This window comes from Catharus ustulatus, chromosome 1 (genome assembly GCF_009819885.2).
Source record: "Catharus ustulatus isolate bCatUst1 chromosome 1, bCatUst1.pri.v2, whole genome shotgun sequence".
Taxonomy (NCBI): domain Eukaryota; kingdom Metazoa; phylum Chordata; class Aves; order Passeriformes; family Turdidae; genus Catharus; species Catharus ustulatus.
Window position 1 is genome coordinate 36626893 of NC_046221.1, and position 13947 is coordinate 36640839.

Genomic DNA, 13947 nt, shown 5'->3' on the forward strand with positions numbered 1-13947 from the left:
CTCAGTGTCCCAAAACCTCTGTTTTTATCTTGGTAAGAAATGCTGGGCTCTTCCCCCTGGCTGGAGCAACTTCCAATGGGATGCAGTAATTTTATCAGTCACACAGTGGGACTCAATGGGCCATTAGCAGAAAATTACTTTCTGGAGGAAGGATGGGTTGTAAAAAGATAAAGAACAATGCCCTGCCTGGTTTCAATGGATGGCCCATTAGCAGAATATCTGCCGTTGAGATAAGGATCACTGCCCCCACCCTCACCAGATGGTGATAGAATAGATACCTTTTATCACACTCTCTATTGTAACTCAAGACAGTTGCTGAAACCTGGAAGTGCGGCATATAATCAGGTGCAGCTTATGTATGGACAAAGAATGAAAAGTTGCCCACACCCGGAAGTGTGGCTTATAATCGTGAAATTACTGTACTTATATCAGTTTAATTTTAAAATAACATAACCATTCTATTTGTATTCCCACTGACATATTTAGTGCTGTTTTTAAATACCTTATTAAATCTAATCATCCTTCCCAAAATATATTTGCATTTAACAGTGCTTTACAGCACCCCACAGCTTACTCTCTATGATATATCAAAAGAAATATGTGATGCTTTCTTTGCTGTCTCCCACAGCGGTCTAAGGAACAAAATGGAGAAAACAATTTTCTTCTCTGTGTCCCAAAGACAGTTTAAGGGCACCTGTGGTCTTTTCTGAAATTATATTTGACATTTTCACTCTAATCCCCTTTGGCTTAAGAGAAAAACCCACAAACCCATTAATTCAAAAACATAGTCTTCAAATCATTTAATAGCATGATCAGGGTATGGGAAGGGGTAAATTAACTTGGGATGGTAAGAAATACAGGACTATCTAAAAGACTAGTGGCTCTCCATTACTATCCTATTTTTCTTCATCTGTAACACGTGACAAATCTAGACGGGATCCTGTAGACACTAAGCCCCGAAGCTTCAGGGCAGATCCCTGAAATTCTTGGGTGATTGAATGGCAGGGACCTGGTGCTGGAAACCTTTCTCCAGAAAGATGTCACAGCTGCCCTCCAGAATGAGAACCTGAGTTCCTACCTGTGAAAGCAAAAGTCAGCACTGGATTAGCTTCTGTCCTTATAAACTGTCAATAAGTTGTCAGTGTCCCTCGCTGGGCGGGGGAGCTGGCAGCCATCAGGTCTCACAGGTTGTGCACAGCTGCAGGTGCACATACTGTAACACAAGCAGAAACATAATTTTTCATATTTTCACTATTCCTTATTGCATAATGCACATATTTTTATGATGTTAAATCTGCATAGCCCATATATAAGGATGCATAATGTATATATTAAAAATATATAGGTTTAAAAAAATTGTTCTTTTTATCTAACAACTGAAAGTGTTCCTAAAAAAAAAAAAACTACAAGTCAGGTTTGTCAACCCTCTTCAGTACCCTTGCACTAGCCTTTCAGTGCAAAATCATCCTGGAGGAGTACACCCACTTTCTGGCACATCTGGGGTAAAAGAAGAAAAAGAAAGTAGTGTGGAATCCTGATGACTTTATGTTGCACTGCAAGACTGGCTGGAGTAAGAGCTGTGATGTAGCTGGGACATCCTTGAAACTTGAGCAAGATCCAAGTACAGGTTGGAGCTCTCAGCAGGTGTTGCTATAGTCAGAATTTTTTTGGCTGTTCTAGTCTGTATCCTCAGACTTGGGGACAAGCAAGTACATGATGCTGTACCCTACCTACTGATTTTGCCCTGCTGGCCATGCAGTTGCATTTGGGCATTTGCTTCAAAAAGGAAAAGAAAAAAACTCTGAGCACACTCTGATGCTAGCAGAAACGTGTAGTTTAATGCTGTTAGAATGCTACTACATCTTATTTTTTAGATCACAAAGTCAGTGACTACATTTGTATGCAAGTAGCAGAAGACACTGAAGTTCAGTATTTAGGGAAAGAGCAAACCTATTAGATGATCAAGGGAAGCTATAACAGAGAACTGACCAAGATAAATCTAAAAGAAAATGTAAATCCATTAAGCTGGTAATTGGCTGTATGTGACAAATTTCTTCTAGTTACTACACTTTTCTTGTGTAGTAATACTGACACAGCACTATAAAATTTAGGGCTCTTTTTCATGGCTTTTCCATCCCAGTGGGATCTCTGTCTGAAATACTGCTCCAAGGAGTACAGCACATAATCAGTCCCTTTGAAACTGCTTCAGTAATGCTGAATCCATATAAGTGCAGATGCCAATTATGCTAATGAAACTGCAATGGGCCTGTGGTTCTTGCCATCCTCAAACAGTGCTGTAAAACTACTGTCACACTCAGCAACTAAATTTTTGTAGCATATGACCACACAGAATACTGAAATTTGCTGCATGCTGGAAGTGATGCCTCATGTTCTCCAAACTCAATCCTGCTGAGAACACAAAGAAAGCAACAGATAACTGTAGAAAATCTGGGATTTTTTTTTTTTCCCTTTTCTACTTGTCCTACAGTCACATCTCCAGAAGATGCAAGGCTAATGTAATAATATTTATATTGCTCTCCTTTCTTGCTCCCTGTTTCCCTCCAAGGCAATGCTCCATCCTGAGGAGCAGGCACTGGGAAACAGCAAAATTTCAAGGTGTCCTTGAGAAAACTCAAGACAAATCCTTGACATCCTTTCTCCATTTCCTCTTTTGGGCTGATAGGATCTTTCTTAGAAATACTCACTGATGTCTTGGCAGGGCATTTCCTTGGGCCCAGGCAGGACCAGTGTGGTCACGTGTGGTTTCTCTTTTCCTCTCCTGTGTTCTCTCGCACAGCCCCACTCTGGTAAGGATAACTCTTCTCAGGCAACAAGTGGAGGGTTCAAAGTCTCCAAAGTCTACATCCTCTCCCCTTTGTCTTTACAGCCTGGCAATGTTATAATCATCTCTGCAATACAGCACAGGCCAAGGTACCAATCAGCCTGTGTGAGCAACAGCATTAAGACTACTATAAAATCCCACTGAGGACACTTTCAGGGTGTGGTGGGAGTAGTTAATACAGATCATGAGAGGACACAGACAGGAATATGGATTCATCAGGAGTAATAGCTTTCACACATGATTAGTCAGGATATAAAAAATGGCAATGCAAGGCTGACCAGTCTACATTATTGGGCTATTACTTCTTGCATCAGTGGAAAGTCCTGCCTTACTGGCTTTTTTTCCACATTAAATCCTATCACACCATTATGGTTTCAGCACTGCTGTGTTTCAACAGCCCTTCATCCCTTCTTCACGCACCCTTATTACAAACACTGCAGTCTCAGGGAAACAGCCTAGGAAACGTTGCTGCAAGTGCATCTGCCTTCAATTGTGTCATCACTTTGTGGACCATGACAATTGCAGTCCATAATATTTTTATAAAAAAGCATGAAAACCTACTAATGTTAATCTTTTGCTTAGTTTATTGTTTATAAAACAATAATATGCTGTCATGTTTTCCCATTCTCTCATCTGCCTTCGAAGGGACATCTCACTAATGACACAAATTCAGGTTGGGGGATGCTTGGAATTACTGTTGTTGTTAATGGCTGGTAGCTTTTCTGGGGACAGACTCCATTCCCTGGTGTGCCTACAAATCCATGCTATGTTCCTCCCTGACCTCCCAGGGCACTGGTTGAAGAGCAAAGGCAGCCTATGGTGGGGAGCTCCTCCAGCTCACAGGAGTCACCTACTCCATCCCTGCTCCACAGGCTGCAGATGAGTTCATGAAGCAGTTCCTAAACCATTTGCAGCCTGTCATTTGAAAATGTAGCTTCACAGGTCCCAACATGAGGTAGAAATACTAATCTCATGTTTCCTGACAGTTACTGTTCCTTTTCTTGAGTCAGAGCCCAGAGATGTGCTATGATATTTGATCTTTAGGCTGCTCAAATGTAACACAAAGTCACTTCCAAAATTAAGTCTCCTGACACTGACATAGTGCTGTCTACATTCAGGTAACTAATATTTCTTTTTCTCCAAGGAAAACGATGAAAATATTAAACATAGTTGTTATTTTCTTAACTGGTTCTATATTATTATTTATTTCTTTCATACAGATGTATTTTAACTTAATTAGGTTTGCCTTCTCAGTACTCTAGGAGAAGAAGAGCAAGGACATGAAACCCCAACATATCAAGGCACACCCTTCTCTGCATTTCAGTGTTGGCTTCAGCATCCTATCCTCAGCCCTGAGCTGGCATTAGATATTATAAGAGCAGTTGCTGCAACCTAGGCTTGGGGAGCAGGCTAAGCAGCAACAGCTAAGAAGTGCTACATTGCTCTTGTGTTTGTGAGGATCATCTGGTTCCTGTCTATGGTCTGAACTGCTCGTTAGAATTGTTCAGATACACACGCACACACACTCATACACACACACACTGTGGGATAAAATGCCCTCAGAAAACACTCATACTCGAACCTGGACTTGCAAAGATACGCATAAAGAATGAAGAAATACACACATGGGCACATGGAAAACTCAACATTTCTATGGAATTTGCCCGTATCTTATGCTCATTGAAGTTTGAGTATCGATTTCATCATTCCTTCCTTGCTACTCGCTGCTGCCACCAGGTGTTAACCACAATTTTGGGTTTTTTTCTGAAGTAATAATGCCCCTTGAAATAGAAATGTGTTCTGCCGTGGGTGAGAAGGACCTGGAATTTGGCAGTACTAAGGAGAAAAGATGTGACATGGGCAAGCCTTTCCTTGGCAGACTGGACATTGCTGGAAACAGTATAACAAGCTGCAGAAGAGCCCCCTATAAGCAAAACTTCAAATTCTGAATTGAGGATTCATGCTATTTATTACCAGCGCAGTTTATGGATGTGTGGTAGGAAGTGCCAGGCTAGTGCTAGTAAGTTCAAGTTCATACACTGACAGTTCCTCTCTCTGTCTCTCTCTCTCCCCCATGCCTTCGTCTTGCACTTGGATCTCTTGTCATGCTTTTTGAGGATGAAAAATGCATTAATAATGAACAAAAGTGGAATGCAGTCAGGAAAACACTTTCTTCCTAATTCCCATGATCTGGTAGTGTGCCTGTTCCCTTGGGAATGAAAGCCAGCCTTCCAGTTTGGGCTTCATAAGAGTAATTGTGGATATTTTTACTGCTGGTACAAATGACTAATTAAACCATTATTAACATTTGCTGTGTCTCCATCATACAAAATATGGGTACGTTTTACCCATATCATTACACACTACTAGAAATGAGTGTGACTGAAAGCTATTTCTACAAGCTGAACTTCCCCCAGTGTGGCTTGATTCTCGGCTAAATTTATTTCATCTTAAATAACTCGTGAAGGATGACATTTAAGTGACAATCTGTTGATAGCTAATCACAAGCCTACAGCGTATCATTTCAATGGAATGTCTCGATATGCAAGTTAAGGTTAGTGTAACAATTTGCTGGTTTACGGTCATGTGTAGCAAAACAGGGAGCATATGCAAGGCTTAGCTGTTCTCTCTTCCCTCTGTCTGGCAAGGTCTGAAAACACATGCCTAGGTATAGATGCAGTGTTACCAGTTCTCACGTTGGTTAATGTGTTACCAGCACATACTCCCAGGCCAAGGAATGATTTCAGAATATCAGTTTGCATTTAAAACATAAATTCAAGCTTGGTTTCCAGCTTTTTGACTGAGAGATAATGGATGGTTAATACTAGTTCCAAGCCAAGAATGATACTGAAGATGAGTATGAAGATGTGATATTGTAGCCCCTCACGTTTCTGAGAGACTGTTTATGGATGTGCAAGTTTGTCTGTAGTCAGTGGTGCTCTACCCAGGTGTCCTTGCAGCTGAGCCCGTGTTTGTCACACCTTGCTGGATCAGCATGCTGGGGAAGGATAGGGAGCTAATGCTCAGTTAGGACTGAGAAGGAGAGGAAATCAGTGACACCCATACAAAGGTCTGATGTTACTGTCAGCAAATCGCAGCCTATTTAGGATTTACTTCTACTTTTGCACATCATTTAATTCCAGTGCCTATAAGGAGGTTTTTGAGGAAGCTGAACCACAGTTTTCATGATGGTGCATGGCAAGAGCACGTGCGGAAACAGGTGTAGCTGGAAGGAGAAGATGCTCTGGCTGGATACAAAGAAACCTCATGAGGTTGAGCTTGGGAAAGCATTGAGAGCATTGAGAGGTTTTAGTCTGCCCTTGGAGGTTTTAAAGAACCTCACTGTTTAGAGCCCTGAGGACAGGAGCCCTCCAGAGGCGCCTTTCCACCTGTATTACCTCATAAGCCAGTAGATGTAATCTTTTTGGACTTCAGCAAAGCTTTTGAAACTGTCTCTTATAGTATCCTTCTGGACAAAATGTCCAGCACACAGCTGGACAACAGTGTTAGGCAATGGGTGAGCAACTGGCTCATGGGTCAGGCATGAAGTTTTAGGGAATGGGATGACATCAGACTGGTGTCCTGTCCCTAGGGGTGTTTCCCAGGGCTCCATCCTCATCCTAGGCTATGCTTGTATCCCCAGTCATCTGTTCTGTTTATGCTGGATATGGAGTTCTGCACCTTTGAGACTGTTTCTGAGAGCAAAGGGGGGAGAAGAAGCGCAGTTTGTTTTCAGAAACTGCACTCACTCCTCCGCATTCCTCGCTCTCTCAGTGCATGCTGTCTGCAGCACAGACAGTGGGAGAGAGCTCTCCTTTGCTTCTAGTTAGTGTTTTTAGCTAGCTGAGGCAGAGAAGTTCCCGAGATTGTGGCTCTTCTTTTCCTGGGAACTGATTGGTGCTGATCTGGACTGAATACCCAGAAGAATACTGGGAGTTCACACCTATGGCCCACTGGGGAGGGACTGATAAGAGACTGAGCGAGACGAGCAGCACCCCACGGAAAGGACTTTCTGAATTTGCCATGTCTTCAGAATAGTGAAAAGTTTTATAGTTTAATATTATCCATTTGTTATGTTTGTGAATACTTCGCTTGTTAAATAAACAGGTTTTTTCTATTTTTCTCCAAGGAAATCTTTTGCTGAACAAGTTGGGGAAGGGGTTGCTTGAATCTGCTTTCTAGAGGGATCCCTTTGGAAGTCTCCCAAATTTGCCCTAAACCAGGACCATCCTCTATCCACTTCTCTTTAACATCTTCATTAATTACTTGGACACAGGACCCAAAGTTTGCCGATGACACTAAACTGGGAGAAGCTGCAGACTCCCTCAAAGGCAGAGAGGCCCTGCAAAGAGACCTTGACAAATTAGGGATGTGGGAAATCATCAATCAAATGAAGTTCAACAAGGAAAAGTGCTGGATTTGGCACCTGGGACAGGACAATCCAGGGAACAAGAGGCCAGAGAGAAGCACTGTGGAAAGGGACCTGAGGGTCCTGGTTGATGGCAAGTTGATGTGAGTGAGCAGTGCCCTGGCAGCCAGGAGAGGCAACCCTGGCATCAGGTACAGCATTGTGAGCTGGGCAAGGGAGAGGATTGTCCTGCTCTGCTCTCCACTGGGACAGGCTCACCTCGAGTGCTGGGGGCAGTTTGGGGTGCCACAATATAAAATAGACCTTAAACTATTAGAGAGCATCCAGGAGGGCCATGAGGATGGTGAATCATACAGTCATGGAATATGCAGATTTGGAAGGGAGTCATCAGGATCAGTGAGTGGGGAAGCCTTGTGAGGTCACTTGGTCTATTTGGCCTGGAGAAGAGAAGACTGAGGAGAGACCTCATTGTGGCCTTCAACATCCTCACAATGGGAAGAGGAGGGGCAGACATTGAACTCTTCACTCTCGTGACCAGTAACAGGACTTGAGGAAATGGCATGAAGCAGAGTCAGGGGAGGTTTAGGTTGGATATCCAGAGGGTGGTTGGGCACTGGAACAGCTCACAGCACTAAGCTGGACAGAGTTCAAGAAGCATTTGGACAGCACTCTCAGAACATGGTGTGAGGAGTTGGATTCAATGATCCTGATGGGTCTCTTCCAACACAGCATATTCTATGATTCTGTGATTCTATGGTGCTGTGATGCTATGGACTGCAAGGGCAGACTCCAGCAATGTTGAAAAGTAACCATCATGCACCAAACATCGAACATGGTATTTTAATCATCAGGATAGACTGAAGTAGTTAATCTGTGTTTTCAACGGTCAGTTTTCAAAGAAACATTAAAAAATTACTCCTATTTATTCTCTGGGGCAGGAACACCTTTACTGAAGGGAAAAGAGAACAGAAGGAAACTCTGAATTGATTTAGTATCTGTGTAATGTTGGTGTAGGCATCACCTCTGTGATCACCCTCTGTCCCACTGAGATATTTTTGAAAATACAGAAAGTACAGGGTCACTTTTGTAATAGGACCTAGGTCCCTCAGATGGAATGAAATTCATAATCTTGAGCCCCAATGCCTTCCACTGCCAACCCTCCTCAACACGGCACATGTGTCCCAGTTTTGGGATTGATGAGAGAACCTAACAGCCTGTTTCAGATTGTCCTTGATATTATGAAATTAATATTCCATTTTTGTCTATTCTTGCCTCTGTTTTCACCTTACCATGAAGTGCTTTGTTACAACATATTTTCCTTTTGTTTACTGCCCAGCTACTGGCCCATAATAAAGCAAGAAGAGAAGGGTGTGTAAATATCAGGAGTGTCCTGTCATTAAAAAAAAAAAAAAGAGATTGTATTGGATTTCACTTTCTAGACCAGAGATGGTAAACCACTACTTCTAAGTGATGGAGCCATGACATTTTCTACTTGAGGGACAAGACAGAGAAGACTTAGGTCCTCAGTTTTTTGCTGCTGTCTCTGACTCCTGGTTAAGGTCACATCATTACAATGATGCTATGATGACATATTCTTTTTTGTTTGGCAGAGGATTATGGCTTCAAAAATTTACTTCAAAGGTGATGTGGATGTCCTGAGTGCTCTATAATCTTGAAACAAACAGTATTGCTTTGTATGAGCTGTCACTACAGTATTTGACATGAAACAGAAAAGAAAAGTTGTGTGTTTTGGAGGATGTGAGGGGATTTAAATCAGTTTAGAAGGATAATGTTTCTTTAACAGGGTATGACTTTCCTACTAAGTACAAAAGGATCCACATCAGCCACCTCTGGGGCAAGTCTAAAAAATATTGCAAATTATTTAGGCAGCCATTAAATATGACCTTTGTTCTTGGCAGCAACACAAGGAAAGCAAGAAACAATTAAGCAAGTGACTGTTGAAAGCACTACTGACCAATTTCAACACTGAGTTTGTTTTCTGCTGTGAGATGTTTTTGCCTCTTGTAGTTTCATTTTCCCATGTTGGAAGAAAGACAAAGATGTCATTTCAGTGTCTACAAATCTAGTTTATGTTGATTAGCAGTATACATTTAGAATTGGCATCAGTTATTTTCATGCATGGTGCAGCATGCAGCATTACTGTTTACATTTTTATGTTTCTAGGTTATGAATTTTTTAGTAATTCTATGGAATCTGCCAAGTAAGGTATAGTGTATTGCTGAGTCCTGGGGGAAAAAAAAAGCAGTGCTAGGCCAAATGCTCCTTCAAGGCATAAGAAATTATTAAGAAAAGTCTTTTGGTCCTTTGCCCTTTCAGCTCACTGAGCTGAACCAAAACAGTCTAATTTCTCAAAGAATGGCATTGGACATCTGCCTTGACCACTGACAGGTGCTAAAGAGACTTTCCAAAATTCCTAAGTATTCAGCTACCAAGCTTATCTTGATTCTCATGAAATTAGGCAGCTCAGCACTTGGAAATATCCCGCTAGGGTCCAGATTCTTTAACATCTCTAAGAAGTTGCAGGAAGATTCAGAATCTTTTAACATAAGAACCCAAATGCATTTTATTTTTAGATGTCTGTTGAAAAAATTGTCTGCTTTTCTCTTACACTAAACATTTGCAGTAGAGTGCAATACAAAAAAACCAACCTAAGGGATTCTGTGATTGATTCTGTGAGAATACACATGGGAAACCTCTTTTAAGAAAGTATATAACAGGCTAGTTTACCATAAATATCTTATTTCTCATTTCATTTTTTATGAATGAGATAAAATATTTTTTGACATTAGAAGAATTAGAAGAATTATAAATTTGAATAGGTTTTGAATTTTCAGATCTGTTTAATCAGATCTTCACTGGGATATTACCCTTGGAGGATAATTGCACTATCTGCCCTGACGAAAAGACAGAAACCAAAAATTTACATTCATCAGAAGCTCCAGAAATTCAAGTACTGAAGTAATAACATATTATTTCTGTGCAAATGGTAAAAACTGGACAGCAAGGGGTAGGTTCCACTACAAAGTCAACCAAAAATAGAGGTGTTTTGCATATAATCACTTATACTTCATCATTTACATTTTTTACTTATCACAAGAATTGCCATCAACTAATTAACATGCACCATTTCTAATTAAAATATCTCATGAATTTAATAGAAAAGTCAAACTTACTCTTGAGTGGTGGGAGAACAGGCTGAGGACAGGATGGATCTGGTGGGTGAGAGCAACATATAACCCTCCGTTATCAGACACTGTGCTTTACAAGCACAGGTTAAAAGAATTGGAATTATCTTGTCAGGCAAGGAGAAGAATTAGAAAGGGAATGTGATGTCTCTTGAAAAGTGTAAGTGGTTGGAAAAGTGGAATGAAGTACTATTTATCAGAATATTCCCTGTGGAGAGAATGAGACCTAAAGGGCTTCAAATGCAACAAGAAAGACTTAGGTTACATGTTAGGAGAAAAAGAGTTTAACTGTAAAGGCTAAAGGCTGGTTGAAGACAGGAGAGTAGGCCTGGAGGGGCTGGGCACTTATCACCAGAAAGTGGCCTTAATAACATCTGCTGGATGTGGAAAAGGTCTGGCTGGCTCTGCCACAAGGCAAAAGGATGAAGTAGATGAGCTCTCAGACTCCTTTTCAGCCCTCATTGCTGTGATTCTGAGATTCATCATATTGGAAAGCTTTTCTATAGTTACATTGTCCAGCAGCAGTAATTCCCCTATCATCATACCACTCATGGGACAAATGAGCATGGGAATACAAGTTTTCTGAGGAGTGGAACACTGCATCCATCATTTTATTATCATTTGTTTCTTAGTTATAAAACAGTGGTGTGGCCCAGCTCAAGAAAGTTGGGAGTTATCAAGAACCCTATTATTAGGGACCATCTAGTTTTTTTCAATGCTTCAAAGGGTAGAGGTTAGATGACCAGCAGTAATTTCATTTCTATAACCTAAACAGTCACTAAGAAGCTTGTTTATGCATTTTAAAACTAAATAAATAAATAAATAAATAAATAAATAAATAAATAAATAAATAAATAAGAAGAAAGAAAAAAAAAGTAGAAAATGTTTATTAGATTAATGGAGCTATTTTTCACAAATCTTTAAATAATGTATGAACTTCCTTCTATAATTTCATAATATGTTCCCTTAAATAACTTGCTGTTGTGCTAGTCACATCGTGAAATTAAACCGATTGGAAACAAATTAAGTACCAGATATAACTTAATTGTCCATGTAAGTAAAATACAAATGGTAAGCAAATATCTTTAATAATAATAAAAAGGTCTAATACTGACACTGCATCATAATGAAGATAATTTTTAGCATAGATGATGATTTGCTTAAAGAAGAAGCAGTTTAACTTTGACAGTAAATACAGCTTTCAAGACATGCAGAGGAGATAGGAGTATGAAGTTATAGTCCCAGATACCTATGTTACTGTGAAAAATAGCTCCTTATGTGCAAGGGAATGTTTCCGCTGCATTAAACCATGAATACAGACCAGTGGCATGCAAAAGGGAATGCCTGCATATGAACATGCTGATCTGGTGCTTTCTTTGGTCTCTCAGATAAATGAAAATAAGAACCTCAGATGAAATCTGGGCCTAGGAAGAGCTGATGTTGCTGATCCCTGAACTCCAAGAACAAGCTGCTTTATCTGAAGTCTCATTTTCATGTGTTTTCCTTGAAGTAGTCTGCCACTCTTAATGGGAGTTCAATTTCTTATGCCTCCACCTCATGAATGTATGCCAGTTTAAATATCAAAACTGCTTGTGCATTTCCATATAATTGAAAATAAAGATCTCTCATCTTCCTTCCTACAGAGCACTTAAAATGCCACATCCCAGCCTTAATGTATTGACAGAAAGAAAGGCTACTACCACAGTTTATCAGCCTTCCTCCTGCTCCTGGAGGAGGCTGAGGATCCAACGCTGCCACCCGAGCAGCCCCTTGCTGTTACTGCAATCTTTGCAATCTTTGCAGAGAACAGGCACTCAGGTGGTGCTCAGACATCAGTGCACTAAGAGCCCTTCTCAATGCTCCCAAAAACTTGCCAGCCCCATACTCTCCTGCCTGCAGATACCTTCCTGGGATGTCTTTTCTAAGAGGTCTGGCCCTCTGCTTCCATTCTGTCTTTCGTAAGGAACTGTATTTGGATAATGGCTGCCCCTCCCTCCTCCTACCTACCCAGGCAGCTGGAGTCATTATATCCTGTCTTCCTCCATTTTTTTATTTCTACACCTCATCAACACTCATTTTGTGTCAGTGGTTGGTCTTTGCAGATTGGACTTCCCTCAGCATGTTGAAAGAGTTTGTCAGCCTTGTGGAAGAGATCAGCTTGAAACATAAAAACATCTGATAAAATGCATTATGAAGTCCATTAAACTCCCATCATGGGTTGTCCTTTATCATTAACAAAAATGTTATAGCCTCTCTTGTTTATCATCACACCCTCCTCTTGAAAGTCCGGTCTGAAAGCATTTAATGTCATTACATCTCATCGCTCAATTTTTTTTTGCCTAGCTCCTAGTTTCTGTTATGCATTGTAGCACAAGAACAAGGTCCCTATCATGATTTCCTAAAGAAAGTGTAAGAATCAAAGTTAGATGTCAAAGCGCATTCACTAATAGCTGTTTAAGGGAGTTAGCAGAGTTTATTCATCTACTAACCAGCATTTTTTTAATTCTTGGATTAATGATACTCCATCAGGTTCTGTTGCTCAGCAGAAGCTGTAATCAGAAACAAAATCTAGCTGAGACCATTTCTATTATTCTACAGTGTGTGAGTTTAATGTCCCATAGTTTGAAACAACTTTCATTTCATTTCTATAGAACTTTCATTGTGTAAAACATTGTATTCACTGGGTAGATCAGTAATTATGTTCTTGCAGTTTGAAGAATCACCCAGTTCTCAGGAAAAAACCCGTCAAATCAAAGCTATAATAATGAATAAGGAAGGATAATTCAAGCTATGGTTTTTGTTTGTTAGTGCTCTGGCATCCTTCCTTCTATGCTTTTCTGTTCAGCTCGTGATTTGACTTCCAGAGCCAATTCTTCAGAGAAAACTAGTGCTCTAATTTTATCAGATGGCTCATGAGACATTTTCCCTGTGTGATTCTGCAGTGTCCATTTCCATACAGTCATTACTGTATTGGAGGTCAGAAAAAGAAAGAACATTTAGATTCTATTTCTAATTCATCCTGTGTATATTTACAGGGAATTTAGTTCCAAGAAAGCTCTAAATAATAAAATGCATGGCCTCACAACATGCTGCAAAGTGCTCATTATCTGAATACACTCTGACTGCTTTTGCAAACAGATGCTCCAAATGCTGTTCTTAATTAAATATCAAGAGTTGGATTCAAATGTTGGTCCATGCCAGCAGAAGATAGCAAAAATCCTGGCACTGGCCCCCAGTCCAACAAAAAGATGGTTGTGAATGCCTGAAACATTTCAGGCTTCCCTCTCTTGTGGGCAAACTTGCCAGACATCGAGATATAATGCAGAGTCTGGATTTTGGGGTGTTTCTCAGGTGTCAGGGTGGGAGTACAGTCCAGATGGCTGCTTGACAGCAGACTTGTGTATGGATTGGGCATGATGCTCTCTAGTCAGGCTGGAGAGAGCTGCTTCCTCATATCATCAACAGCCATCACTACAAATTCCTTGAATCTTTGAGGAAGATACAGGAGTCAAAGTCAAGTCAGAAGTTGA